At 43.7% G+C, this 17,361-nt stretch overlaps 1 long non-coding RNA gene across 2 annotated transcripts in view; it reads right to left on the bottom strand.

The window, feature by feature from the left end:
* Positions 1 to 16,390: 16,390 nt before the first annotated feature.
* LOC120389147 overlaps positions 16,391 to 17,361 on the bottom strand; it is a 50,102-nt gene continuing 49,131 nt past the window's right edge. For both annotated transcript variants that reach the window (XR_005590795.1, XR_005590789.1), the window contains one exon: positions 16,391 to 16,851. This is a non-coding gene — a long non-coding RNA (uncharacterized LOC120389147). The remainder of the gene's footprint in view (positions 16,852 to 17,361) is intronic.

Below are 17,361 nucleotides of genomic sequence, written 5' to 3'. Positions count from 1 at the left end.
ATGTAGGGACAAAATTGGAAAGGCCAAGGCACAAAATGAGATCAAACTAGCTAGAGACAAAGGAAGCATTCTTTGCTTACAAGAAAGCATTCTACAAATACATTAGAAGCAAGAGAAAGATCAAGGACAGGGTAGACCTGTTACTCAATGGCGGGGGGGGGAGGGGTGAATAACAGAAAATGAGGAAATGATAGAGGTACTTAATGACTTCTTTGTTTTGGTTTTCATCAAGAAGATTGATAGTGATTGGATGTCTAACATAGTGAATGCCAGTGAAGATGAGGTAAGATCAGAGGCTAAAATACGGAAAGAACAAGTTAAAAATTACTTAGACAAATTAGATGTCTTCACATCACCAGGGCCTCATGAAATACATCCTAGAATACTCAAGGAGCTGACTGAGGAGATATCTGAGCCATTAGTGATTATATTTGAAAAGTCATGGAAGACAGGAGAGATTTCAGAAGACTGGAAAAGGGAAAATATAATGTCCATCTATAAACAGGGAAATAAGGACAACCTGGGGAATTACAGACCAGTCAGCTTAACTTCTGTACCCAGAAAGATAATGGAGCAAATCATTAAGCAATCAATTTGCAAACATCTAGAAGGTAATAAGTTGATAAGTAACAGTCAGCATGGATTTGTCAAGAACAAATGTCAAACCAACCTGATAGCTTTCTTTGACAGGGTAACAAGCCTTGTGGATGGGGGGGAAGCAGTAGACATGGTACCTCTTGACTTTAGATATAACCATATACAAGTGGTGAATATGGGGGTACAGGGTGTCACAGGGTCATTGGCCTTCTTCAGGATTTACACCTGTGTAGTTGATAGTAGAAATTAGCCATCTGTTTCCCATGGTTTAAGCTCATTTAAATATATAATATATATTACTTGGTTTTTGTAGTAGGAAAAAGCCAAAGATTTGGAACTTACTTAAACTTCCCACTATTTCTTGTAGCCTGACAAAAATTGAATGAAGGCTTTTAGTGACATGCATTCTGGACCAAATTTTGTTCTCAGTTACACTGGTGTAAATCTAGAATAACTCACTTGAAGTCGATAAGCTAAAATTCATCCTCTGCACTCTGTGGGGCACCCAGAGTGGAGTTAGGGTTGTCATAGGAGAAGGCAGCTTTAAAATCTGGGAGTCAGCCCATACATTGAGTGGTGTGGCTGGCCTGAATCCTCGTAATTGGCCCTGCCCTCTTTCTGGGCAGTGTTGGCCAGCAGGAGACTTTTGTGGCTGTGCTGTCATTGCTGACATGCTCGGGGCCCACAGACTGGGGTCTGCCACTTGAACGCTGGGATAGCTGCCCATAATGCACCGCTCCCAATGCCGCTGCAGATGCTGCAAATGTGGCCACGACAGTGTGCTGGTAGCTGTCAGTGTGGACAGACTGCAGCGCTTTCCCTACTCAGCTGTACGAAGACAGGTTTAACTCCCAGCGCTGTCCAGCTGCAAGTGTAGCCATACCCCAAGTTGTCCTCTACACCCATTAAGACAGAAAAACAGTGGAGCGTTTGTGCTTGAGGAGACTACAGACTTAGGTGGTCAAAGAAAATCCATTTGAAATACCTTGTTGCAGGGTAGGGTAAAGAGGAGGTTAATGGAGAATTCTTACTTGTGTGTATACTTTCTTCTCTGTGGAGCAAGTCCTTTTCCTGAGTCTGGGGCTACAGAGTCTCCTTGGGAGATTAAGTGATGCAGTTGTGCTTTGCAATATGGTAGGGATACATACTGCTGCAATATGCAGGGGGCAAGATGTGACCCGGGGGAGGAGAGGCTGGGGGGGCGGAGATCTTCCATTGCAGCCATCTTCACGGTCTCCCTTTTTGTCCCTTACGCAATTGCCTCAGTGAGCTGGGAATGCATGTAAAGAACTGCAGAACCTACTCCAGCTGACTTAGAGCAGCCTCCCTGGAGTGACGCTGTAGCCTGACCAAGATAGTTCCTCCCCCTGCACTATCCACCATGCATCTGCCCCATATCCAGAGCATTTTCCCCTTTGAAAATGGTGAAATTCACCAAGCCAAATCTTCACCTCATGTAAATCAGTACAGCTTCATTGAAGTCATTTAACGTCAATTTACTGAGGATCTGGCCCAGTTTGTACCATCATCCTTCTTAGTGCTTATCCATATTATGCAAAGAGCAATGAAATCCTGCTATAGCTTTTTTTTAAACAAAAATACTGTGGTCATATACATTTAACAACTCAAATATTGAATAAGAACTAGCTATAATGTTTTAGTTTCAGAGTTAAAACTCTGGAAGGCAGGAAGGGCAGAGGTACCATTAAACAGGCTCAATGACCCTCTTACACAAATAAAGTATGTGCAAAGCGTGTCAGCATTTCAACTGGGGGCCTGCTCCTGAAGGTCATTAATTAGTGCAGAATGCAGACTTCCGTTTTCTTGCCAGCATCAATGGAAATGATTCTGGAAGCAGGGCTGGCTCCAGGCACCAGCCAAGCAAGCAACTGCTTGGGGCGGCCAACGGTGAGGGGCGGCATGTCCGGGTCTTTGGCAGCGAGTCCCTCACTCCCTCTCGGAGCGAAGGACCAGCCACTGAATTGCCTCCGAAGACTGAAGTGGTGGTAGTAGAGCTGCTGATCGCGGCTTTTTTTTTTTTGGGGGGGGGGGCTGCTTGGGGCAGCAAAAACCCTGGAGCCAGCCCTGTCTAGAAGACAGCCCAGACTGAAGAATTTGTCACAGGTTAGAACAGTTTCAACTCTAAGACCAAGTATCCAGCTTATGCAAATCATTTGGCAAGCCATGGGTGCTGAGGGTTTTTTTTAAGACTTTTTTGACAAGTGGCAAAAACTCGCTTGCCAGATCTTGTCTGAAATAGTAATTTCTTTCCTTCTGAAAAAGACTTTAGTCTAAAAATGTGTAGTGACAGAGCTGGGATATCAAAATAAGGCAACTATTCATAATGAAATAGATAGAAAAGGTCTATGACATCATCTCACATATATGCCTTGGGCCATGAGCCTTTACAGTACATTTGCTAGTGCTTTGTTCAGTCTAGTGTTAAAAGTCTGAAGCGATATACCATGTGCTCTGTTTGTTTGGGAGACTGTGCGCTGACCATGTGGGTTCTGAGCCTAGTGGCCTGCTAGGCAAGGCTGAGAGCTGAGCACTTCTTAACAAGGCTGTGATCCCTAAGCCTTTTAGCACCCATCAACCCTTAACCAGGGGGTGGGGCTACTCAGGGCAACCATGGCTTTAAAAAGCCCACTCCTAAGTGACCAGAAGAGTGAACAGGGGAGTTTTGCAAGGGAGTTGATAGCGGGAATGTGATCAGGGGCTAGAACTCAACATTCTTTAAACTTAAAAGCCAAAAACACTCCCTTGGTATAAGCAAAACAACAACAAAGGAACCAGCTGCAGGAGTAAAAAGAGAATGCAGGCAGAAGTCCAGCAATAGAATGGGGACTACCCAGTTTATTGCACCCAATGCAGCATGCATGATTACCTCCCCTATGGGCACGTGGTATATGTGTACATTTGGTGCAAGGAGCTCTTGGCCCTCAGAGACCGTGTTTGGGCTTTGGAGACCAGAGGGGCTGAACTAGAGGAGCTGAGGGAGACAGAGAGGTACACAGATGAGACTTTCTGGGACACAGTAGAATGGTCCCACCCTGGTCTGACAGCCTCTGTGCTGTTGAGGAGGATGAAAGTCCCAGGGAAGGAGAACATCTAACTCGAGCAGAGGGAAACAATACCCCTGTTAGGACCCTCCTTCCAGATGATGATGATGCGGCATTCTCTCACACTGAGGATACCTCTCGTGGGAGGGAACTCCAGTTATTAGGAAGAGACAGGTATTATAATGGGCAATTCAATCATTAGAAACAGACAGCTGAGTTTGCGATGACTGGGAGAACTCGCATGGTGACTTGCCTGCCTGGTGCGAAGGTTGCAAATCTCTTGAGACATCTAGATAGACTTTTGTATAGTGCTGGAGAGGAGCCAGTGATCATGGTACATGTAGGTACCAATGATGTAGGGAAGGATACGAGAGAGGTCCTGGAGGCCAGGACCTCCATGGTAACATTCTCTGAGATGCTCCCAGTTCCACACACAGGGCCAGTTAGACAGGCAGAACTGCAGCATCTCAATGCGTGGATGAGACCACAGGGTAGGGAGGAGGAGTTTTGATTTATTAGGAACTGGGGAAACTTTTGGGAAAGGGGGAGCCTATACAGGAAGGATGGGCTCCACCTAAACCAAAATGCAACCAGATTGCTGGCACTTAGCATTAAAAAGATCATAGAGCAGTTTTTAAACTAAGGGCTGGGGGAAAGCCGAAATGTGCGGAGGAGCACATGGTTCGGACATCCCTTATGGGAGGATCTATTAGAGAATCTCTATGTCCTAGTGAAGACAAGAGGATGGAAAATTATAAAATACAGGCAGGTTCTGATCAGAAACAGTCAAATAAAGAGTCCCATTCAATTACATCGTGTAACGGGTTTCAGAGTGGTAGCTGTGTTAGTCTGTATCAGCAAAAAGAACCAGGAGTACTTGTCAACCTTAGAGACTAATAAATTTACTTGGGCATAAGCTTTTGTGGGCTAAAACCCACTTCATTAGATGCATGCAGTGGAACATACAGTAGGAAGATATATATACACAGTAGACATGAAAAAATGGGTGTTGCCATACCAACTATAATGAGACTAATCAATTAAGGTGGGCTATTATCAGCAGGAGAAAAAAAAACTTTTTAGTGCCCATTTCCAACAGTTGACAAGAAGGTGTGAGTAACAGTAGGGGAAAATTAGCATGAGGAAATAGTGTAATGGCAGACAGCTAAAAGGAGACGAGTTTTTTAAAGTGCTTATATACCAATGCTAGAAGTCTAAATAATAAAATGGGTGAACTAGAGTGCCTCATATTAAATGAGGATATTGATATAAATGAGGATATATAATATAAAAGTTCCACAGAAACTTGGTGAAATGAGGATAATCAATGGGATACAGTAATATGAGGGTACAAAAGATATCAGAAGGACCGAACAGGTCATGCTGGTGGGGGAGTGGCATTATATGTGAAGGAAAGTGTAGAATCAAATGAAGTGAAAATCATAAGTGAATCAAACTGTACCATAGAATCTCTATGAATAGAAATTCCATGCTCTAATAAGAAGAATATAGCAGTGGGGATATATTACTGACCAGGATGGTGACAGTGACTGAAATGCTCAGGGAGATTAGAGAGGCTAATAATAAACTCAATAATAATAATAATAATGGGGGATTTCAATTATCCTCATATTGACTGGGTACACGTCACCTCAGGACAGGAGGCAGAGATAAAGTTTCTTGACACCTTAAATGACTGCTTCTTGGAGCAGCTGGTCCTGGAACCCACCAGAGGAGAGGCAATTTTTGATTTAGTCCTAAGTGGAGCACAGGATCTTGTCCAAGAAGTGAATATAGCTGGACCACTTGGTAATAGTGACCATAATGTAATTAAATTTAATATCCCTGTGGCAGGAAAAACACCACAGTGGCCCAACACTGTAGCATTTAATTTCAGAAAGAGGAACTACACAAAAATGAGGAGGTTAGTTAAACAGAAATTAAAGAGTACAGTGCCAAAAGTGAAATCTCTGCAAGCTGCATGGAAATTTTTAAAGACACCATAATAGAAACCCAACTTAAATGTATACCCCCAAATTAAAAAAACATAGTAAGAGAACCAAAAAAGAGCCACCATGGCTAAACAAAGTAAAAAGCAGTGAGAGGCAAAAAGGCATCCTTTAAAAAGTGGAAGTTAAATCCTAGTGAGGAAAATAGAAAGGAGCATGAACACTGGCAAATGAGGTGTAAAAATACAATTTGGAAGGCCAAAAAAGAATGTGAGGAACAGTTAGCCAAAGACTCAAAAAGTAATAGCAATTTTTTTTAAGTACATCAGAAGCAAGAAGCCTGCTAGAGGAGCACTCAAGGACAATAAGGCCATTGCGGAGAAACTAAATTAATTCTTTGCATCAATCTTCACGGCTGAGGATGTGAGGGAGATTCCCAAACCTGAGCCATTCTTTTTAGGTGACAGATCTGAGGAACTGTCCCAGATTGAGGTATCATTAGAGGAGGTTTTGGAACAAATTGATAAATTTAACAGCAATAAGTCACTAGGACCAGATGGTATTCACCCAAGAGTTCTGAAGGAACTCAAATGTGAAATTGCAGAACTACTAACTGTAGTCTGTAACCTATCATTTAAATCAGCTTCTGTACCAGATGACTGGAGGATAGCTAATGTGACACCAATTTTTAAAAAGGGCTCTAGCGGTGATCCCGACAATTATAGGCTGGTAAGCCTGACTTCAGTACCGGGCAAACTGGTTGAAACTATATAATAAAGAACAATACTGTCAGACATATAGATGAACATAATTTGTTGAGGAAGAGTCAACATGGTTTTAGTAAAGGGAAATCATGCCTCACCAATCTACTAGAATTCTTTGAGGGGGTCAACAAGCATATGCACCAAGGGGATCCAGTGGATATAGTGTACTTAGATTTTCAGAAAGCCTTTGACAAGGTCCCTCAAAGGCACTTATGCAAAGTAAGCTGCCACGGGATAAGAGGGAAGGTGCTCTCCTGGATTGGTAACTGTTTAAAAGATAGGAAACAAAGGGTAGGTATAAATGGTCAGTTTTCAGAAGGGAAAGAGGTAAATAGTGGTGTCCCCCAGGGGTGTGTTCTGGGATCAGTCCTATTCAACATATTCATAAATGATCTGGAAAAAGGGGTAAATGGTGAGGTGGCAAAATTTGCAAAATTATCTTTAGTAATTTTGTAAGACCCAGGCAGACTGCGAAGAGCAACAAAAGGATCTCTCAAAACTGGGTGACTGGGCAACAAAATGGCAGATGAAATTTAATGTTGATAAATGCAAAGCAATGGACATTGGAAAGCATAATCCATAACAACATAAGAACATAAGAATGGCCATATTGGGTCAGACCAAAAGTCCATCCAGCCCAGTATCCCATCTGCTAACAGTGGCCAATGCCATGTGCCCCAGAGGGAGTGAACCTAACAGGTAATGATCAAGTGATCTCTTTCCTGCCATCCATCTCCACCATCTGACAAACAGAGGCTAGGGACACCATTCCTTAGCGATCCTGGCTAGTAGCCATTAATGGACTTAACCTCTATGAATTTATCCAGTTCTCTTTTAAACCCTGTTATAGCCCTAGCCTTCACAACCTCCTCAGGCAACGAGTTCCACATGTTGACTGTGCACTGTGTGAAGAAGAACTTCCTTTTATTTGTTTTAAACCTGCTGCCCATTAATTTCATTTGGTGGCCCCTAGTTCTTATATTATGGGAACAAGTAAATAACTTCCTTATTCACTTTCTCAGCATCATACATCCCAACTATACATATCAAATGATGGGGTCTAAATTAGCTGTTACCACTCAAGAATGATCTTGGAGTCATTGTGGATAGTTCTCTGAAAATATTCACCCAAATGTGCAGTGGCAGTCAAAAAAGCAAACAGAATGCTGGGAATAATTATGAAAGGGATAGATGATAGGACAGAAAATATGTTGCCTCTGTAAAAATCCATGGTACACCCACATCTTGAATACTGGGTGCAGAAGTGGTTGCCCCATCTCAAAAAGAGAGATATTAGAATTTGAAAAGGTTCAGAAAAGTGCAACAGAAATTATTAGGGGGATGGAACAGCTTCCATATGAGGAGAGATTAATAAGACTGGGACTTTTCAGTTTGGAAAAGAGACAGCTAAGGGGAGATATTATTGAGGTCTATAAAATCATGACTGGTGTAGAGAAAGTAGATAAGGAAGTGTTGTTCAGTACTTCTCATAACACAAGAATTAGGGGTCACCAAATGAAATTAATAGGCAGCTGGTTTAAAACAAATAAAACAAGTATTTCTTCACACAACGCACAGTCAACCAGAAGATATTGTGAAGGCCAAGACCATAACAGGGTTAAAAAAGAACTAGATAATTTCATGGAGAATAGGTCCATCAATGGCTATTAGCCAGGATGGGCGGAATAGTATCCCTAGCCTCTGTTTGCCAGAAGCTGGGAATGAGTGACAGCTGGGATGAGAACAGGGCAAATCCCTGCAGTGGGGAGGAGGAGCCCAAGGGACGAGACCCGCTGAGGTGGGAGCACCATCACTGGCAGTGCCCTGCGGGGGAGGAGGGTTATGTTCACCAGGCCCCAGCCCCCACCACCCCCAGGGCTCCCAGCTCTCACCTTAGGGGTGGCAGGTCGAAGCGGATGTGCCCGTTAAAGTGCATGGTGCCATGGAACTTGCGGTCACAGGCCTCACACAGGTTCAAGGGATTGTTGTGGTTCAGCTGCTGGCACTCGGCATGGTGACATACCTGCGAGAGGAGAGAGGCCATTGGACAGAGCCCTGACCCGCTTTATTACCTGTTCTATTCATTTCCTCTGGGGCACCGGCCACTGTCAGAAGACAGGATACTGGGCTAGATGGATCTTTGGCCTGATCCAGTAGGGCCATTCTTATGTTATGTTCTTATGCTAGGGCTTTCAGCACTTTTTAGGAATGATTCTACAAGTTAACCTGATACTGGGATGTATTAATTTCTTACATATCTGAGGCCACAACCACCCATTGACTTCAATGGGACTATTCTTAGTACGTAAAGTTAAGAATGTGCATGTATCTTCGTAGGATCAGGACCTGTTTCAAATTAACAAGATACAACACAACCATGTAGGGACAAAAATAGAAAGGCCAAAGCACAAAACTAGTTTTAAACTAGCTAGTGACAAAGGATAACAAGAAAATATTTTACAGATACTTTAGAAGCAAGAGGAAGACCAAGGACAGGATACACCCATTACTCTATGAGGCAGGAAAGACATCAGAAAACACAGCAAGGTCTAAAGTGTTAAATGCCTTTTTTTTGCCACACAAGCCTGGGACTGAGCATCAGGCTGTTTCTCCCTCTGGATCCCTGGGCTCTAAAGGGGGGACCCTGCATCTGGGCTCTAGGGGGAAGGAGGTGCTGGTAATCTGGGCTGGAGGGGCCCCATGGCTGGGCTCTGGGGGGTAGGGGGTTTGGGTGTATTGGCTGGGGCCGGGGCTGGGCTATGAGGGAGAGGGGTTGTGGGTGTCTGGCCCTCCGCCTGGGCAGCGAGGGCAGAGAAACAGGAACTGGGTTGTCATAGGGGTTTCTTTAACTCCCTACAGACACACAAAAATTCCCCGAGGAGTATTGTTACAGACATTCTTGCTGACACGTATTTTGAAATAAATAAATTACCAAAACAACAAACTGGCATGATTAGGTAGTATTATTTTGACAAATAAAATTTGCAGAATTTTAAAATATTGTGCACAGAATTGTTGGCACAGAATTCCCGCCCCCTGGATAGAATTACTTAGACAACTTAGATGTCTTCAAGTTGGCAAGGTCTGACAAAATACATCCTAGAATAGTTAAGGACCAGGCTGAAGAGATCTAAGCCATTAGTGATTATCTTTGAGAACTTATGGAAGACAGGTGAGATCCCAGAGGACTGCAAAGGGGCAATTATAGTACCTAGCTAGAAAGAGGGGAATAAGGACAACCCTGGGAATTATAGACCAGTAGCTAAGCTTTTGTACCCAGAAAGATAATGGAGCAAATATTCAGTTTGTAAGCACATAGAAAATGAGAAACAGTCAATATGGATTTGTTAAGAACAAATAATTTTAATCCAAATATCCTTCTTTGACAGGAAAATAAGACTTACAGATGCGAGGAAACAGTAGATGTGCTATATCTTGGGACTGGTTCTGTTCAATATCTTCATAAGTTTGGATAATGGCATAGAGAGTACACTGGGCACCACAGTTTGGAAAGATGTGGGCAAATTGGATAAAGTCCAGAGGTCAGCAACAAAAATGATTATAGAATAGAATCTCTGGGTTGGAAGGGACCTCAGGAGGTCATCTAGTCCAACCCCCTGCTCAAAGCAGGACCAAACCCAACTAAATCATCCCAGCCAGGACTTTGTCAAGCCTGACCTTAAAAACCTCTAAGGAAGGAGATTCCACCACCTCCCTAGGTAACCCATTCCAGTTCTTCACCATCCTACTAGTGAAAAAGTTTTTCCTAATGTCCAACCTAAACCTCCCCCTCTGCAACTTGAGACCATTACTCCTTGTTCTGTCATCTTCTACCACTGAGAACAACATGACCTAGGTGGAAAGATTTAAAAGATTGGGTTTGTTTAGTCTGCAGAAGAGAAGACTGAGGGGGGACATAAGTCTTCAAATACGTAAAAGATTGTTATAAAGAGGAGGAGGATGAATTGTTCTCCTTATCCATTCAGAAGAAGACATGTAGCAGTGGGCTTAAATTGCAGCAAGGGAGATTTAGGTTAGACATTAGGAAAAAAACTTTCTAATCATAAGGGTAGTTAAGCACTGGAACAAAATTACCTCAGGAGGCTGTGAAGACTCAATCATTGGAGGTTTTTAAAAACAGGGCAGACAAACACCTGTCAGAGGTAGTTTGAGAACCTCTGATCTAGACTGTGGTCCATGGACCATCAGTGGTCCATGAGCTCCATTCAGGTGGTCTGCAGATAGTTCCCTCTAAGGTGCACGCCTAGGCAGCTGCACACAAGAGAATGAAGGGCCACTCACCTAATTAGTGGAGCTGTGCAGGTGTGGCTCCACTAATTAGGTGCCTGGACCCTGGAGAAGATGCACATGTAAGGTGAGGTGGTGGCCTTGGGGGGAATAGGGGGTAGGTGGGAGGGGGCAGTGGCATGAGAGGAGTGGGTGGGGGGAATTTGGGCAGGGCCACCCAGAAGATTCAGGATGCCTGGGGCAAAGTGGGGGAGCTACGGCGCTTGTACTCAGCCGGCGGCGGTCTGGGTCTTCGGCAGCAGGGGGCCCTTCAGTCGCTCTGTGTCTTTGGCAGCATTGAAGGGCCCCCCGCCGCCGAAATGCCGCCGAAGACCCAGAGCGACTGAAGGGTCCCCCCACCACCGAAATGCTGCCGAAGACCTGGAGCGACTGAAGGGCTCCCCACCGCCTAAATGCCCCCACCAGGCCGGGGCTCGTGGGGCCCCTGTGGGGCCCGGGGCAAATTGCCCCACTGCCCCCCCCCCAGGCAGCCCTGGATTTGGAATGTGCCGGGCTGCAGTGTCCAGAGAAAGAGGTGGCTTTCCCCAGCTCCAGGGCTGCGGCGAGAGATGGTCTTCCTTCCCAGCCCCAGCTCTGTGGCAGGGGAAGAGAACCCCCTCCTTCCCAAACCCAGCTTGTGGACTGCCACGCAGGGGCGGCTCTACAAAGTCGGCTGCCCCAAGCGCGGCGGCCGCGCCGCCCTTCCCCCCCCCCCCGGTCCCGGTCCTTCTGCCTCTCCGGCATCCTGGGCGGGGATTGCATTTGGCTCTCTCGCGGGTCCCCGGGGGGCCTGCGGAGCACCGGGGAGGCCGGGACCCGGGCACTGCCGCGGGCTCGCACGGCGAGGCGCCGCGGGCAGCGCGAAGACGACGCGCGGCAGCGCGCAGGCATGGGCAGGCAGGTCCGCCGCGGGCGCCCTGCCGGCTCGCCGCGGGGCCCGCGCCAAGCACCACACTCCCAGGATCCCCCCCCCCGATGGATGCCGCCCCGCCCGCTGGTTGCTGCCACGGCAGGGGAGGGGGCACATCCATCACAGTAGAAAGGTCAGACCACTGACATTAAAATAGGAGTTGTGCGCTTTTATTTGTAGCCCAAAAAATGTTAATTGTTTTTTTATACATAGCACTTTTATCCAAAGCACTTTACAATAGTTAGCTAATGGTACAAACATTTGGAAAAATCATTAAGTGATGCGTCAAGACCCTCAGCCATTTTCAAGTGGTCTGCAAAAAGAAAAGTTTAAGAACCACTGGTCTAGATAATACTTAGTCCTGCCTCTGTGCAAGGGACTGGACTAGATGACCTACTGAGGTCTCTTCTAGCCCTACGTTTCTATGATTCTATATTGCCGAGTATTGTTAAGCCATTAGAATTTAGACACTGAAGTGATAGGAATTTTAAAGCACCAAGTTTTATGGGTGTAGCAGTAAACCAGTGCACAATTTATTACTAATATTCAGCAATATTATAGAAAGTATATTTGTTTGATTTAAAGTTCAGAACAGGGAACAGTTTGAATCTGAATCCCACTTAGGTTTCAGGTAGAATTCAGTATCTGAGCCTAGAGTGAATAATATTTCTCAGTTAATTTCTAAAAGTTGAAAAATGTTTTTGGTCAAATGAAACATTTTATCTTGACAAGACTGAAACATTTTGTTTCGATTGAGAATTTGTTTGATTTTTTTATTGATTAAAGGAAGTTTTGAAACAAAAAGTTATTTCAAACAAAATTGAACTATTTTGTGAAAAAAAAAAACAAGACGTTTCTTTTAGATTTCCTCTCCCACCATCCCTCAAAGTGATCAGTTGAAATCAATGGGAATTAGGTACTAAATAACTTTGAGGATCTGGGCCTATGTGTTTATGCAGGTTCTAGAACAATGGGGCCTTGTGATGGGTTGCTTTACTTACCACTGCTGGATTGCACCACCTCCTGGCAGTTCTGGGGATTAGCTCGGTCAGGCTGACACCCCTTCCAGCAGTTCCATCCTCTGTTTCTCCTCTGCAGCCCCTCTCTCAGAAGCCACAGTGTCCTCTTCATGACTCAGCCCTCTGGCCTGGTCACTATTGTGGTTTCCCCTTCAGGGGGGACATCTATCAGGGTTCCTGCTCTCCAGCAGTCTCAGGCAGTCTTCTGCTTCACTGCCTCACAGTGCCACTCCAGCAGTGGCTTGCTGAAAAACCCAGGCTCACCCTATACTCCAGGTTCAGGCTCAGGGACCTCTGAGTCCAGTGGTTCTCAACCAACATTACATGTATTCCTGCAGGTACACAGAGGTCTTAGGGGGTACATCAACTCATCTAGCTATTTGTCTAGTTTTACAACAGGCTACATAAAAAGCACTAGCAAATTCAGTACACACTAAAATTTCATACAGACAATGACTTGTTTATACTGCTCTATATGCTATACCAGGAGAAGGCAAAGGCAGCACACAAGCTGATTTTCAGTGGCACTTTCACTGCCTGGGTTCTGGCCACTGGTCGGGGGGGCTCTGCATTTTAATTTAATTTTAAATGAAGCTTCTTAAACATTTTAAAAAAAACTTTGTTTACTTTACATACAACAATAGTGTAGTTATATATTATAGAAAGAGACCTTCTGAAATGTTAAAATGTATTACTGGCACGCAAAACCTTAAATTAGAGTGAATAAATGAAGACTCGACACACCACTTCTGAAAGGTGACTGACCCCGGTGCTATACACTGAAATATAAGAGCCTTATTTATATTCCAGTTGATTTATTTTATCATTACATGGTAAAAATGAGACAGTACGCAATTTTTCAGTAATAGTGTGCTGTGACATTTTTATGTTTGTTTTTGTAAGCAAGTCATTTTTAAGTAAGGTAAAACCTGGAGCATACAAGACAAGTCAGACTCCTGAGAGGGGTACAGTAGTTCTGGAAAGGTTGAGAGCCACTGTTCTAGTCAACAGTCAAGAGCTCTTTCACCCTATGCCTCGCTGCATTTCCCTGAGCCTTTCTAACCTTCTGGCTCTCCCTTCCTTCCTTCTCTGGGTCTGCCACTTGCACTGCTCCCTCCTCCCAGGCCTACATGTCCCTGCAGTCACTCCCTGGAAGGAGGGAGGTGTGTTTGGGAGGCTGTAGACTCAGTCTCTACAGCCCCCCTTGCTTCCAATTTTCTGGCTTTTGTAGAAGCCTCTCCTGTCCCTCACAGGTGAGCCTCTCTCTAATTAGCTGCCTCCAGTCTAAAGCTCCCTTGTTTGCAACCTAATTAGTTGATTGGGCCCACCTGGCCTAATTCAGCTCTTCCACAGCCAGTGTGGGGAGCACACCCTATCACAGTCCTAGTATCATTTCAGTCCTCTAATAACACTAATTATTGCTATTTGTGTTTAGTCTAAACAAAGCTGTACAGAAAATGTTTCTAAACTCTTTGAACTTCTGTTTTAATCTCACCCACTCCTTGAAAACAGTTTGCTTTTTTAAAATGTCAGGCGTTTGTTAAGGGAATCTAAGTGGGCATATAGTACTTCAGTACACAGTTTATTCGTTTAAGCCCTGAATCAGCAAGGTACTTGACAAGTGTCTAAGCATATGAGTAGTCCCACAGACATCAAGAGACTAGTCATATACTTAAAATTAGACACGTGCTTAAGTACTTTGCTGATTCTGGCCCTAGTTTATCTGACTCAGAGAGGCAAGTTGAATAATTCAATACAGAAATTAAAAGCCACATCAATTCATCACTTGTTTTTAAAATTTCCTCAGAAAGAATGAGTGAAATGAAACTACCACATGAGGGCAGCAGAGGGACAGGAATGAGAAAGGAGTGGGTATGCTGCACCTTGACCAACTGAGCTTTGGATGTATCTGAGGGTGTCTACAGCCCAAGCCCAAATGTCTACACTGCAGTTAAACAGCCCCTGAGCCCAAGTTAGCTGGTGTGGGCCAGCTGTGGGTGTCTAACTGCAATGTAGATAAATATGCTTGAGGTATGTCACAGGGGTAAAAAAAACCCACAGCTGGTCCTGGTCAGCTGATTTGGGTTTGCAGGACAGTCTCCAGGGCTGAAAAACTGCTTTGTAGACATTCAGCTTCGGCTGAAGCCTGAGCTATGGGACCTCATGAGGCGGAAACGGTTCCAGAACCCGAGTGTCTACATAACAATTTTTAGCCCCACAGTCGAGTCAGCTAGATGTACCCTTAAAGGCCAATAAGTGGACCTCATTTGGAGCCTACCAGGACACACAAAAAACATAGGGATTTGTTGAGGTCTGGGAATTCAAATATGAAACACACTGAGATGTACAGTAGAACCCCGTTCATAAGAACATAAGAACGGCCATACTGGGTCAGACCAAAGGTCCATCTAGCCCAGTATCCTGTCTACCGACAGTGGCCAATTCCAGGTGCCCCAGAGGGAGTGAACCTAACAGGCAATGATCAAGTGATCTCTCTCCTGCCATCTATCTTCATCCTCTGACACACAGAGGCTAGGGACACCATTCCTTACCCATCCTGGCTAATAGCCATTTATGGACTTAACTACCATGAATTTATCCAGTTCTCTTTTAAACGCTGTTATAGTCCTAGCCTTCACAACCTCCTCAGGTAAGAAGTTCCACAAGTTGATTGTGCACTGCGTGAAGAACAACTTCCTTTTATTTGTTTTAAACCTGCTGCCTATTAATATAAGAACTAGGGGTCACCAAATGAAATTATGGGAATAAGTAAATAACTTTTCCTTATCCACTTTCTCCACATCATTCATGATATTATATACCTCTATCATCCAACCTAAGTGAGACCGGGGAGAGATCAGATAATCAAAAATTCAGATAATCAGGAGAATGGACAAAGAGTTTTCTAGCTGTTATTTTAAAATAAAGAGTTGCTTTTAAACTAGCTGACCCTCCTGGTAAAGCATTAAAACATAGCCTCCTTCTTTGTTTACAGTGTACGTGAACTGTTACAACAAGTAAAGACTATCAGTTTATAAAAGTACATCATTTTAAGTTGCAACAACAGCTAACACGTAATATGCATAAATTATCAAAGTAAGATCCAGTACCATATACAGCACCGTGGTAGGTACAGCAGTACTAGTGTTTATAATTGCTCCAAAAAAACTGACAGTTTTCAATACTGTGCTTTTTCCAATGTTATAATCTTGAGCTATTTTTGCCAGTGACTCTCCTTTTTTATTTTATTAATAATCTCTATTTTAGCATCCAATGACAATACTACACATTTTCGCTTAATACTCAGTCATTTTACAAGGCTGAAAAGACACAACAGAGTAGTGTTGCCATGGAGGTGATGCCAATTTCCCATATTCCTGTGTGTGCACTCCTTGTTCCGTTAATACAGAGAGCTGCTTAATGGAGGCTCAGATAAATGGGGTTCAGCTGTAGACGGGAAACTGTTTTATGTTACTCATTTGAGTTTCTCTGAATTTTTTCTTAGCTTCTCAAATGAGTAATATGAATCAGTTTCACATTCTATATCAAGGCAAAGAATTTGTTACATCAGTCAAACTAAGAGCATTTTGAATGTTTATAGACGCAAAGAGTGAAACCCTGGCCCCACTGATGTCAGTGACAAAAATTCCCAGGACGGTCAAGATTTCACTCAAAAGAGAAAAAATGAAACAGAATTACAAGAGAGGCAGTAATATTCAAACCAGGAGAAAAGTTAGAAAAATATCTAGGCTTCCTGGTCCAATTCTTTGTTTCAGCGTAAGAAAAGACAAGCATCCAAGTGTTTATGTACTTGCATGTATTTATGGTAAAAACAAAAACAGATATTTCAGTAGCATTTGTTCACTTTAAGAAAAATCCACTGCAATTCGTAACAATTTATTTTTCCTCCAAAAATCTTATTTGCCTCAAATAAATTTTGATGTTGAAAAAATTCTACTATGGTACTAAGCCTACCAATCAAAATGGAGAATGTTTTATATTTATATATAAAAATTGCAAACACTAAAACAAAAAGCCAACTGCAGTCTGCAGAGCATGATGCTCCCTGGCATTTTCCACCAACCATGATGGCCCTAGGTCTGAATTGCAGTTGATGGCTTGGATTCTTTCTTGCATTCCTGGTGTGTGTTGGTCCAGGAATGTGTTCTGTTCAGTGAAGGGGGAAGGTGCATCTTCTTATGTGGTTTTGGAGTAGCCCTGCTCCTATGCAGAAAGGCTACCTTAGACACTGGCAGTCTCCTCCTACAAACATACCACAAACACAGTGAGGTTTAAAAATGTCATAGCGGTTGTGACCAAACCTAGTGTTGACCATGACTAGCAGAAAGGTTTTTTTAAACATGATTTCTCCTTGTCTCTACTAGATACGTTGTTTTTTTTAAAATAAATATTAATTAATACAGGTTAGCTAATACAGTTTTAAAAGCCACTCATTTTCCCAAGCCTGCAAAATCCCAAAGCAATTCATGGGCCAGAAGAGTTCTGCAGAGAAGGATTTAACTGCTGTAGAGGTAGTGGAAGGAGAGAAAGATTTTTAGGGTCAGCCATAACAATGGCATAGGGCTTTTGAGAAATCCTATATATTATAAGGTCAGAAGGGACTATCTAGTGCTGGATTTTGCCTCTGATCATTTTTCCATTAGCATTGCTAGTATTTTCTTCCTTTCTGCTTCATCCCACAAATCAAATTGCTAAGGCAAAATTCCCATTGACTTCAGTAGGGCCAGGATTTCACCCCAGGACAGTTGAACG

The sequence above is a fragment of the Mauremys reevesii genome, linkage group 1, assembly GCF_016161935.1.
Source record: "Mauremys reevesii isolate NIE-2019 linkage group 1, ASM1616193v1, whole genome shotgun sequence".
Lineage (NCBI taxonomy): Eukaryota > Metazoa > Chordata > Testudines > Geoemydidae > Mauremys > Mauremys reevesii.
The sequence above is the reverse complement of the archived record's forward strand: the minus strand, read 5'-3'. Positions and strand labels throughout refer to the sequence as shown.